Here is a 12,500-nt window from a genome sequence, read left to right as displayed (position 1 = left end):
GAACGCACAGCGTATGGTGGATGAACTCGTGATTTTTTATTGTTGTATTCTTTTTTCCCTCTCTCTCTTGTTTAGTGCAGTTCTAGGACTCGGTGTTGACCCTGTTTGGATTCAAAATTATGTTTGTAGAATAGTCACACTGTATTTATATACTTTCATAAGCCTTCCGACTCTAATTCTGCAATATTGAATCGCCTTCAAGTTTTATGTGCCTATTATCTTTGAATCAATTTGTTCCCTTAGCGTAAATTATTACCGTTGGTCATATATAATATTCAGTGTATTTTTCATGAAATTGCCTTAGCTAAATAATTTTTAAATTCTGCTGGTTCTTTCATTTTTATATTGAGCCGTGCAAAATGTACCTTAATTTCAATAATCACGACGGTTAAGGCCAGTGACCTAAGTTCCCGACCACTGTGTTGGGTATATATATGACATTGGGGTGCCCTTGCTTTGACCTTGCATAATCCACGTACTCCCGTCTGTCGCCTACCCTCTTCCCCCTTCACCATCCTCCCCCTTTTTTTTCTCAGCTTGAAGTACCCTCACCTGCTTTCCAGTTCTCCTCCACGCCCTTCCCGCATTCCCCTCCTCTCCTATCCTCTCCCTCCCCTCCCCTCCCCTCCCCTCCCTCCCCCCCAACCTATCTCTCAGCGCTTCTCAGTCCTCCAACGGCATGCCGACCATTGTCCAAGACAGAGTGGGTTGTCCTGGCCTCTGCATGTTCTGTTGCTCGTACCAGATCTATCTCATTTACTGTCCTTGTTTGGCTTCTTGGGTTACCATTTACCGAACCTCGAAATTATCCCTGCGAATGTCAAGTTCCGCATACGGACAAATGATTTGATGGATCCCAGCTCACCATCGCTCATGAGGTGAAGTTGAGGAATGGCTTCAAAATATATAACTTACTTTGATGTGGGTCTGAAAGCGATGATATCTGCGAACGGCAGTGGCCCGAGTGTAGGCGATTCCTCGTATATTCTATTATGATGGTTTTATGAGTTCGTACCTTTTTCTTACGGCCGTTCCTTAAGTAGGTGGTTTGCTGTATACGGCCGTTCCTTAAGTAGGTGGTTTGCTGTATAATGCTCATTCATTCTTTATTACTATTTATCAAATACTTTACAAATATTCTTGTGTATAATCGAATTTTATTCTCTAATTTTCTGATAATACTTGGGAAAAACAAATATTTCTCGCAACTAATTGTATACACAAATTTATGTTTACTGCTTTCAGGATCGCTGTCTTCAGTACTGGCAAATCCTCATGAAAGAATTGTTCCTAGAAACCTATGAATATGTAAATGGTTTTCATGGGCATTTATCTCCCTGTTAAATCTTGTTTTCCATTTTTTTCAGTAGGGAGGGAAGGGGGGCTGGGTGGTGGGGGCTGGTGTTGGGCGTTGGGAAGGGGAGTTTCACAAGCCCACCCGAGCATAACGTTTCCTTTTACCTTCCCAATCTGTCTCCATGTTAAGACACTAGCTGCCAGAGATATCACAGCTGGCCTTCACGAAATAACAGAGTGCAAGGACTAATAAAGCATTTTGCCGTGCATGAAAAAGGGAAATTTAACTTAATTTTCTTTCCCGAGGCAGTAAATCAACATGTCTGCCACTGAGATATTGTTCCAGGAAGAGACTTTTTCATGGAATAAATAATTCATATCTTTGAACACGATTATTTATGGGTGGCCAGTGATCCGATTTCTGAATTTAAACTGAAAACCTGTTGTCGACTGCCTATGTGAATCAGTAATTTTCATAGCAACCTTAACCAAGTTATGCGAATTCTAGTGGTCCACTGGACTTAAAAATATATACATATATATATATATATATATATATATATATATATATATATATATATATATATATATATATATATATATATATATATATATATATATATATATATTATTATATATAATATATATATATATATGGGAATATTTGTCCATATATATATATATATATATATATATATATATATATATATATATATATATATATATATATATATATATGGACAAATATTCTAATAAATATTCTAGAAGAAATTTATTTATATTTTGATATGAGTTCCCTTCTGATCCCCACTGAAGTGGGAACCATATATTGAAGAAGCCTGGCGTAAAGCATCATCTTTCTCACCCACTGGTTACGATTTGTATTTTCCTCATATTAGCATCTTGAAACGTAAAGACCAGCTGTCTAAAAGAAGTATAAAATGGACTGGATTAGACAAACTGATATCAGTGACTGTTTTGATGTGTCAAAAACGAAATGTACGTAGTTGTACATACTGAATTCTTTCACTTTACTTAGTTTGTAAGCTGATATCGTGAATTGAAACCTTTTACAAAATTTTAATATTCTAAACATTCCAGGTAGATATTAACTTACTGGTTCCCTCTGTAAAAACAGGTATTTTGAAAGTTCAGCACAGCACGTAATTTCTACCTGTGCATACTTTCCTCGTCAGCATGCCCTAACTAACTGGACATGACCTTTTTTTGCGGAACTCCACTTGCAAGATTAATTCTCCATAATCATGATGAAAAAATAGCATAAATTTGAACGCTGATAATGTTTTGTACTAAAAAATCCGTTAATGCTTGCCTCAGCCACTCATGTTCACTAGCATATGTATTTACAAAGTGAAAGTTTAGTAGGTTTATGTAGCTTCCAAACGTCAAGTTGCCTTTCGCTTATAGATAGGAGTCAGATTTCTTGGAAACACAGGCTGAAAGTATTGCTTGCTTCTCCTCGGATAACCTTACAGGGCCCTACAGGGAATTGTTGGTTTTGCGTCGAGTATTTATTCATTTCCAAAAAGCTTCGGGGCGATTCATATATACGCGTAGATGGATAATTGATGCTTGTTCCATGTAAGATGATGTTAGAAATATCCCAATGGGACTGCAAATGTTTTGTGTAAAGATTGGATTTTTCAGTCGTGTTAAGTTTTTCATTTTTTCTTACCTTAATATTTATATTATTACGTTAAAAATGCAGTTTGTCGTTTATTTATTTACCTGGGGTATGTCCTTATGCTTTACTTTTGGAGAAAACTTCTGTCTGATTGGAATAGCTATTGACATCTATGCAGTTTATTAGCAAGAAAATGTAAGTGGCATGCATTATTATTATTATTATTATTATTATTATTATTATTATTATTATTATTATTATTGTTATTATTATTATAAGGTGCGTAGTTTCCTGAATGCATGGAAAAGATTATGTAGGCTGCAAAATTTCCAAGGTATTGCATTTTCTGCAGCAGAGATAATTTTGCAAATAATGAAAGAAAATATTTTGAGATTCGGTTTTAGATTTCGCGCGAGATGTAAGACATATAATACAAAATAGTTTGAAAACAGGGAATCCTCGACATTTGCAAATGCTGACAGGCTGTGGTTTTACCTTGCTTTTAATCCCTGATCTTGTCTTCACAGATTTCCTCCATCGTGGTTAGGACTCATTAGAGAATCGGGCAGATGCAGTGACGTGAATTACGCAGAGAAAAGTTGAAAATTATGCAAATTAAGTGTCATTTTCCATTGCAGATGTTTATAATCTCGCATGCAGACGGGGCGTATTGGGAATAGGTAAATGGCTTAATTCCATGTCATTAAATCCATCGTTATCGAAGTTTCCAGCGCGAAACAAGGTTGCCAAGGGACACTACTGCCCAAGGAGAAACCCTGGTATCTCTGCCGAGAGAACGCCATTTAGCTGATGCAGGTGATAATAGCCGCAACTACATGGACCTGTACAGGTGATGAATTGATAATCCCATATGAATCCCTGTTAGATAAGGCCGGCAGAGATCAAAACGACAGTTGAGTGGTCGTAAAGTATGATTCTACCACGCCCATCCATTGTTAATACCCCGATCCGGGAAAGTACTCGGGGCACCAGAATGGGAGGGAAGTCAGTAGGTGTTCGCGCCTGGACCCTGAGGCTCCCTTCTTTTTTTCCTTCTCTGGTTTTGTTTTATCTACTTTAAAATGTTTTGGACGGAGAGTTGCCTCTCTCTCTCTCTCTCTCTCTCTCTCTCTCTCTCTCTCTCTCTCTCTCTCTCTCTCTCTCTCTCTTCATATATATATAGTTACCTCCTCTATCGAACTTCGACGTTTGTCAAGAATTTTTTTCTTTTTTATCTACTATAAAATGTTTTCGACATAGAGTTGACTCTCTCTCTCTCTCTCTCTCTCTCTCTCTCTCTCTTTTTCTTCTTCTTCTTCTTCTTCTTCTTCTTCTTCTTCTTCTTCTTCTTCGATTTAACGTGCTTTTTTCCCATTTTTATATGGGGTAAGCACGATGCCTTCTTTTGAAAGACTTTGATTTGGCGTTGGGGTAGGCCGTAGCCTCGATCGGCTGCCCTGCCTGACATCGCTTAGACCCCGGGAACGAATGTGTACATGTATTGTACCAAATCCCAGCTCCCTTTCTCCCAGCAGCGAGGAGAACTGGGCGGGTAGGTCAACAGTTCGAGACGTGTGAGGTGTCTGTTATGTTTTTAGAAGATGTTGGAGTGGCTTTGTTTATGTGTGTATTAGTCTGTAACACCCATTTGCTTTCAGCAAACCTATCCGTTGATTACATACGTATTCTTGGGGTGTCTACACGGATAGCAAAGTGTCCGCCTTCTCTGACCGGTTGGCTGTGGGGATTGAACCCTCGCCACAGACTTCTATGAAGTCTGAGGTTGCTGCTTCTACCAACCGAGCCATCGAGGCTCCTCTGTCTGTCTGTCTGTCTGTCTGTCTGTCTCTCTCTATATAATATATATATATATATATATATATATATATATATATATATATATATATATATATATATATATATATATATAGTTACCTCCTCTAGCGAACTTCAACGTTTGTCAAGAAATATTTTTCTGTTTTATCTGCTATTAAATGTTTTCAACGTAGAGTTGCCTCTCTCTCTCTCTCTCTCTCTCTCTCTCTCTCTCTCTCTCTCTCTCTCTCATTTAGATTTTATTACCTCTTCTAGAGAACTTTAAAGTTTGTCAAATATATCTAGAACGGATGAACGGAATCGGATGATTCCCGGTGAAGACATTTGTTTGGTTACTTCTTCCGGATGACAAAGTTTTAAAAAGAATTAACGAAGATTTTTTGGTACGTCACCATCGACACCATATCACCTATTATTTTATTGTGGGGATTTTTTTCAGCCTTCACAATGAAATCAGGCACTCCAGTGCCGTTAATTTTTTTTTTATACAAATTTAATAATAATTATAAGAAAATAATAATATTTAGTATTGATAACGCTTAATAAATAACATTCATTGTTACAAGTAGATTGATTAATTGCTGAATATTGAAGAAAGTGGGGCGGGGGTTATGGCTTCTACTGAATGTTTTTGTTTATATTCTGTTATTTATTCTTAGGAATGCGAGATGCTTGAAGCAAACATAATTTCCTGCAGGAAAGTTATACTGTGATATAATGGAATTTCTATATAAGTGCAAGAACTATAATATATTTTTTGTTACTGTCTGGTGCCCAGATTCGTTTTTCTTACGATTTTATTATGTAGCAGTTTAATACCGTAATATCCATAAGGAATACATGCAGCCTACACATTTTTTTCTTATTCACATAATGCACACCTGCGTGGAATGACATGTGTTTGTAAGCTTGTGTTTGGAACGATTACGGATTGTGTTAAGGATGCTATAAACAAGTTTAAATTAATATAACATTTGTTTCTGAGTTAAATTATGACCATCCCATTCTATACAGTTTTTCCATATGGTCAGCGTATTAGGAAAATCTTAATGAAATACGAAAGATGTCAATTTTGCTTAAGAAAATAAATCCAAAATTGGATGCAAGATTATGTACTGGACAACACAATGGTGTCAACATAAATCTGAACATTTAAATTGCTGAGAAACTGTGCTCAGATTTGGAGTTGTAGAAACACCATTAATTTTATGTAGTTTATGCTGTGAAGGATTCACTTTGTAGATTGCTGCAAGTTTTAATCGTTACAGATATTTTTCTCTTTTTTTTTTCAAAAAGCCTTGCATTTATGACTTTGTTTACCTCATATTTATTCGTTCTTAAATCTGACACACTTGCAATTAAAAATCAAAGCAAAGTTCTTCCCCAGCTGTTCGGCATTCATCCAGTGTCATCCTCAGTCGATATTCATGACTATTGTGAGGGATGAATATGTAGTATAAATCAAATAGTAAATTTTGGTCGTTATTCATTTATAGTCTCTCTCTCTCTCTCTCTCTCTCTCTCTCTCTCTCTCTCTCTCTCTCTCTCTCTCTCTCTCTCTCTCTCTCTCTACATATTTCTGGTAGTACTAAAATACAGACTGATCTTGTCCCCCTTCGTTCGTTTTTCGTGATGCCATCTCTGAGTTATGACAACTAAAACCTGTTAGAAATACAGATTGGGACGATTTCCATTTCTGTACAATGGAAATCGTCCCAATCTGTATTTCTAACAGGTTTAAGTTGTCATAACTCAGAGATGGCATCACGCACAGCCTGTTGCATAACATTCATATCTTTTCACTAGATGATGTTCTTCACAGAAGAAGAAAAACCTTACAAGATTCATTGATATTCACAACAGTGAAAAAGCAAGGCTTGTGCGCTTTTCCTGCTAACGAATCTTGAACTGACACACCCATGAAGCGCATCTCCCATTTTGGTCCTGTTACTGTTTCTCTATTTGCTGCTTTATGGTTTAATAGAAAGGTGTGTATATACATATATTCCTCTTGGGTATTCGTCTCTAAGAGAGATTATGATGTGATCTTACATCCATATCTGCCAAGTCAATAGTAATGCAATGAATTTAATTTTCAAGATGGTATTAGAATTGAGAGCGGTGGGAAAGCAATTATTCATATTCTCTCTCTCTCTCTCTCTCTCTCTCTCTCTCTCTCTCTCTCTCTCTCTCTCTCTGTGTGTGTGTGTGTGTGTGTGTGTGTGTGTGTGTGTGTGCTCAGACGCATAAACATACGTTCAAACTAAAGTTGGGTACTAGGAAGAACTCAAAAGGAAAGGTTATTGCCTCTTTCCTCATTGCATTCCTCCGGAGGAACGGATTTGCAACGAGGCAGTTATCACTAATCATTAGTCGTCTTTATGACTTCGATGCTGTTTTAGATTTCCATTTGTCTTCCAGAAATGAAGTAACTGCATCACCTAAAAATCAAATTACAGTGCAAGTGTAAGTAAAGCATTAGTCTTTCATTCAAATTCATGCCCTAAATGCAATCGATGCTCTTCATGCTGTACTGAGGTTTGTTTTGATATTAAGTCTTGCTTGAGGTAATTGAATGTAATCAGGGGATAGTATTATTTATATTTACTTATTCAGTTGTTCGTATGTAGCAGAATTGTTATTGTTTTGAAAATGATAACTTTGTCACTAAACTGACGTCGGGCTATTAAGATTCTTCACGAAATGTGGAGGTACTGTAAATAGTAAGTAACAGATTCATACGTTTGGCAGAACTTTTTAAGATTTAGCCCTAACATTAAGAGTTAGGAGATCTGGATCTCCTTGTAAGGGCCTGATGTTTTACGAACGAAGTTTATATAGTGCAGACCCAAAGGGCCTGAAGACACTACATAGAATTTTGAAGTTGGTAGGAAGCCAGATCCCAAGTTAGTGCACTGAAATGACTTAATTTAGATTAGTTTATTGGCATGGTGATTAGAGGTGTTTAGTTTTCGTTTCGATAGAGTGCTGCATAGGTATGAGGGTATGCTGGCTTGGAATTTACATGGGAATGAAATTCTAAATCCCTGAATTGATATTATGGTTAATGGCTACTTCATATGCCTTTTGAACGCTAGAGGTAGTACTTAACATAAATCTATACTAGCCAAGTGCAGTACTTGGAATATCAAATGTCTTTTCCTGGTTTTTCGCACCTAACCCGTAGTGAGATGCCAGAAACTTATGGAACCAAGGGATGATGAGTATGCTCTCCTATGGGTCTACAGTAATATGCCAAGGAAATGGGGAACTACCCTTTATCGTCTGAGGATTGGACACGCGTCTAACCCTTGAATTTCTGATGGCTAAGCAATCCCAGGCATCCCGTAGTGACTGTTCTGCCCCGTTGATTGTACGCCACTTCCTGGTAAAATGTTCCAGTCCTGGTAGCTGCGAAGAACGCTAGTAGAGGAAGTAAACTTAACAAAATATAACTTATTTATAATGGCAGACTTAAGTAACTGTATATCGGTTTGGGAGCTTTCATTCTTTTGATTTGTTTATTAGCTTAAATTTTATATTCGTTACCTTTTTATAGCTTTTGTACAGTTACTTTATGATAGTGGATGTCGATGACCTTTATAACTCTGACACCAGATAATTTACTGTTAAATCAGGCAGTCATAAATGTAGTTTTGTTGATTCTCAGGTGACTGCGGTTAATATCTTGAGACTATCCTTCCCACTGAAGATTTTCAAGGATATAAAGAAAATTATCACGTGCTTTTTGTCATTTAACTCTCTGAACTATGTAGTGGTTCCTCCTTTTGACATTTGCTTTTGAGAACCGGTAGTCTGAAGTTACTTCCAACCTAGAAAGAGATTTGCAATGAATCAGGAGGTAGTTTAGACAGTTTGGTATTGGGCCGAACACCAGCTTTGCATTTATCTCTGATTTTAATTTTATGAACTTTGGCAATAATTCTGGGTAACTTCGACTTCAAACTTTCTTTTTCACAGTGCTTAAAAAATACATAATACTACAACTACTTAAGTGATGGCATCAGTGCCTCTCGCCATAGAGCAGATTTCCAGATATATATATGCATATACAGTATATATATATATATATATATATATATATATATATATATATATATATATATATATATATATATATATATATATATCTCTTCTTTGACAAGATGACTTGAAATTGTGATTTCTGTCAACAGGGAACCACCAATATCGCGTTTAGCGCCGTCGCCCCAAGGAAATGTGTGTGCCGCCCTTTGTAGAGCGCCAGCATCCACATTTTGTTGAGGTGCTACGTTGTCTCATTACCCAGTGCCAGAGGTCTTTCACTTCCTTTGTTGTAGAATGGTCTTTCTTATAATATTATTGTTGGCAGTGCTAATAAGATAAGGAGTATAACACTGCTTGCAGCAGACAGCCTTCGTGTTGCTGCTTTACATGTCACTGTGTCTTATTACTTTACCTATATTTACTTATTTTTTATCACTTTTCTATAAAAGCTTGTTTAGAAAGATAAATTCCTATTAGGTTCGTACTATATTGTCTGCTTATTTTGATCAATAATAATAATTATGATAGTATTAATGAACATCATGGACGTAGGACCCCGTGCAGAAAGCAGTCTTACCTAAAGGAGACTTCAACGGACAACCTTACAAAGGTCTTTGCCCTATCCATCTTCTTAAATACTAAGAAGAGGATTAAACTCATGTACTCCGGAACTTCGACGAGTGAGTGCTGCTTTTATATATATATATATATATATATATATATATATATATATATATATATATATATATATATATATATATATATATATATATATATATATATAACGTGAAACACACACCATAAACCGATGAACGTGAAACAAGAAGTGGCCATAAACCTTGTTTGTATGTATTATATATATATATATATATATATATATATACTGATATGTATGTATATATACACGTATATGTATGTAAGAATGGGTGTTTGTGTTGTGTATATACGTACAGCATTTCTCGTCCATGATACTTTTGTTTTTTATCCGGCTGTGTTACACGGTTCCTGACCATGCTTTATTGCCTTTGTTTTTCTGCTTGACTTGCCGTATGATTTTATACTCTTGTTCTTCGGCCGTACTTTGAACACTGTTTTCACTGCAGTTTCTTATCTTCGTTCTTAACCCCATCCTCGGCCACGTTTCTGCTGTAAGGCAAAAAGAGAACTATTTCAAGAAAGTCTTCTTAAAACTTAATAATATTTGGGAAAGACCTCAGACTTTTTTTATCGATATGAAATGTTTTTCTCCGTCACTCTTTCCCCAAGATTTTGTGCTTGAATTGATATTCGTTTCCTTAATTGCATGAGGATGCATAATTGCATAAGGAGCAAATTTAAAATCGATTTTGTCTTACGGTAGAAGGCCTTTATTTGCTTTGTGTCAACGCTTCGGCTGTTTCATAGTGAATTATAGGAATTCCTCAAGAATTACGTCTTCTTTCCGCATATTTGTTCAGATGTGTAGCAATTTCTTTGCTTGGCTTCAGTTTTGTTCAAAGTTTGTACATTAAAAGATTTATTCATGTTTATTTTCCCACATTTTTTCCGCTGAGAGAGAGAGAGAGAGAGAGAGAGAGAGAGAATTAAGTAAAAAATGTTTAAAGAAAATTCTGTTCACAGTATGGAGTAAAGCTCGGCATTCATTGTTCATGGAGAAACAAAATATACGATTAGAGGATATCCCTCTCATAGCTTTCAGTGAACCGTCTGCTTGATAGAGGCACTTAAGCCTCTTAATGGAAAATCTCTCCATTTTGCTTACATGTTTGCATTTGCCTCTCTCTCTCTCTCTCTCTCTCTCTCTCTCTCTCTCTCTCTCTCTCTCTCTCTCTCTCTCTCTCTCTCTCGCCCCCCGCGCGCTATCGAGCGAACACGATTCGTCCATAAATTTGGTTTGACTGTGACTTGTGTTATTGAAGAAAATACTGTTTGTTAAAGCGCTTTGTTTCAAGGGTATTGTTTTCCGGTAAAGATTTTAATATTGAGCAAAATTCTGTTTGATCATTATCCGATTACTTTTTGTTGTTTGTTTTTGAGTTTTATTTTCATTTTGTTCTTTATTCATGTCGGCCATTTTCCTCTGAGAGGGCTTGACACCACGTACGATTCAAAGCAGTTGATATTCAGGGATGAAGGTGTTAGACCCACGCTTAACTTAGGGTGGCCAAGGAGTTACACAATACCATCATCAGGTTACGAAAGACACTAAGCTGAGCACTGACCAGACCCAACACTATTTTATATTAACCAATCAAACAGGCAGTGTTGTGTTGCATCAGTATAATAATAATAATAATAATAATAATAATAATAATAATAATAATAATAATAATAATAATAATAATAATAATAATTTTAATTATTATTATTATTATTATTATTATTATTATTATTATTATTATTATTAAAAAAAAAATACTCATTGCAGCATAAGTCTTGAAATGGGTAAACAAATCCACAGTTATGTATGGGTACATAATTTGAAAATAAATCTCCGCAGAGAGCTTTAGGGAATCTGTTCGATTCCCCTTTAATTTTTAAATATCTCTACCCATACATAACCGTGGATTTGTTTCTCGATTATTATTATTATTATTATTATTATTATTATTATTATTATTATTATTATTATTATTATTAAAAAAAAGTAAAGTTAAGAACCGGCTGAATTCCAGTCTGTATTTACATTGTAGATTCTTAACTCCACCAGTGATTATCCGTCATAAAATAAGCAGCCGATAAGTATCTGATAACTGATAGGTTTTGTTGTTTAAAGGCAATATGATCTTATCTATACCTATGCATTCACTTGCATAAATACATCCTGCAATATCTGAATTGGAAATCAAACGTGTGACTATTTTGTAATTTTTAAATCTCTTACGGTAAGCATTTCATTTACTTATTTCGTTTCACATAAAAGCCTACATTACTGAAATCCCCTAGAACTACGCATGTACGCATAAGGTTCAAATTCGCTTCCAGAATGGTGCATATTCGCCCTTGTGTGGTCACCCGAGACGAGAAGAGACAAGTCATGCGAGGTCATTCACCCCTTTTGGGCTGACAGTTAGTTTAATAGATCCTCGTTATTTGAGAAATTTTTTTCCACTGGGTAAACAAGGTTTTACTTTTTTATTTTCTCTAACACAGTTTTGCCTTTTTTTCCGACTGCCTTTCAATATGTAACAGTGGTTTGTTTGATCTTGTTTTCCGAAAAGCAATAGTTATATTGTGAGAAGGATTTTTATTTATTTAAAAGAGATTGATTGATTGGTACGAGGTTCATTTTCCACTGTATTTTACAAATACTGTACATCTGTGACTCTCTCTCTCTCTTCCACTTTTGCAGTGAATACTGAAAACAACAAGTAATATAGTACTCTGCATTTGTGTAAGTCTTCGCATAGTTGTCGACCTTGAGGAGGATGGAGAAACCGTTAGCATTTCGGGTGGAGAACGTCGTCGTCGTAAAGGTCGGCGACATAGCATCTGTAGATATAGATGTCTCCGTTTGGAAGAGTTGACTTCTTCATGCTGCTACTTGAGATCGGCGTTCTGTCATATGTCACTATGCTGAAGTTTCCTGGGATTGATTTGTAACGGTTTTTTTTTTTTCTTTGAGAGGGGTTAACTCTGTTTTTGTCTGTATGTATGTTTGTAATCAGCTGCTGTA

The 12,500-nt window shown here is 36.0% G+C and overlaps 1 long non-coding RNA gene across 2 annotated transcripts in view; it reads left to right on the top strand.

Annotated features, from left to right (window-relative positions):
• LOC136838800 (uncharacterized) overlaps positions 1-12,500 on the top strand; it is a 412,093-nt gene that overhangs the window by 284,998 nt on the left and 114,595 nt on the right. The window lies entirely within an intron of this gene.

Source organism: Macrobrachium rosenbergii, chromosome 5 (genome assembly GCF_040412425.1).
Source record: "Macrobrachium rosenbergii isolate ZJJX-2024 chromosome 5, ASM4041242v1, whole genome shotgun sequence".
Classification (NCBI taxonomy): domain Eukaryota; kingdom Metazoa; phylum Arthropoda; class Malacostraca; order Decapoda; family Palaemonidae; genus Macrobrachium; species Macrobrachium rosenbergii.
Note: the sequence above shows the minus strand (reverse complement) of the source record. Positions and strands in the feature narration are given on the sequence as shown.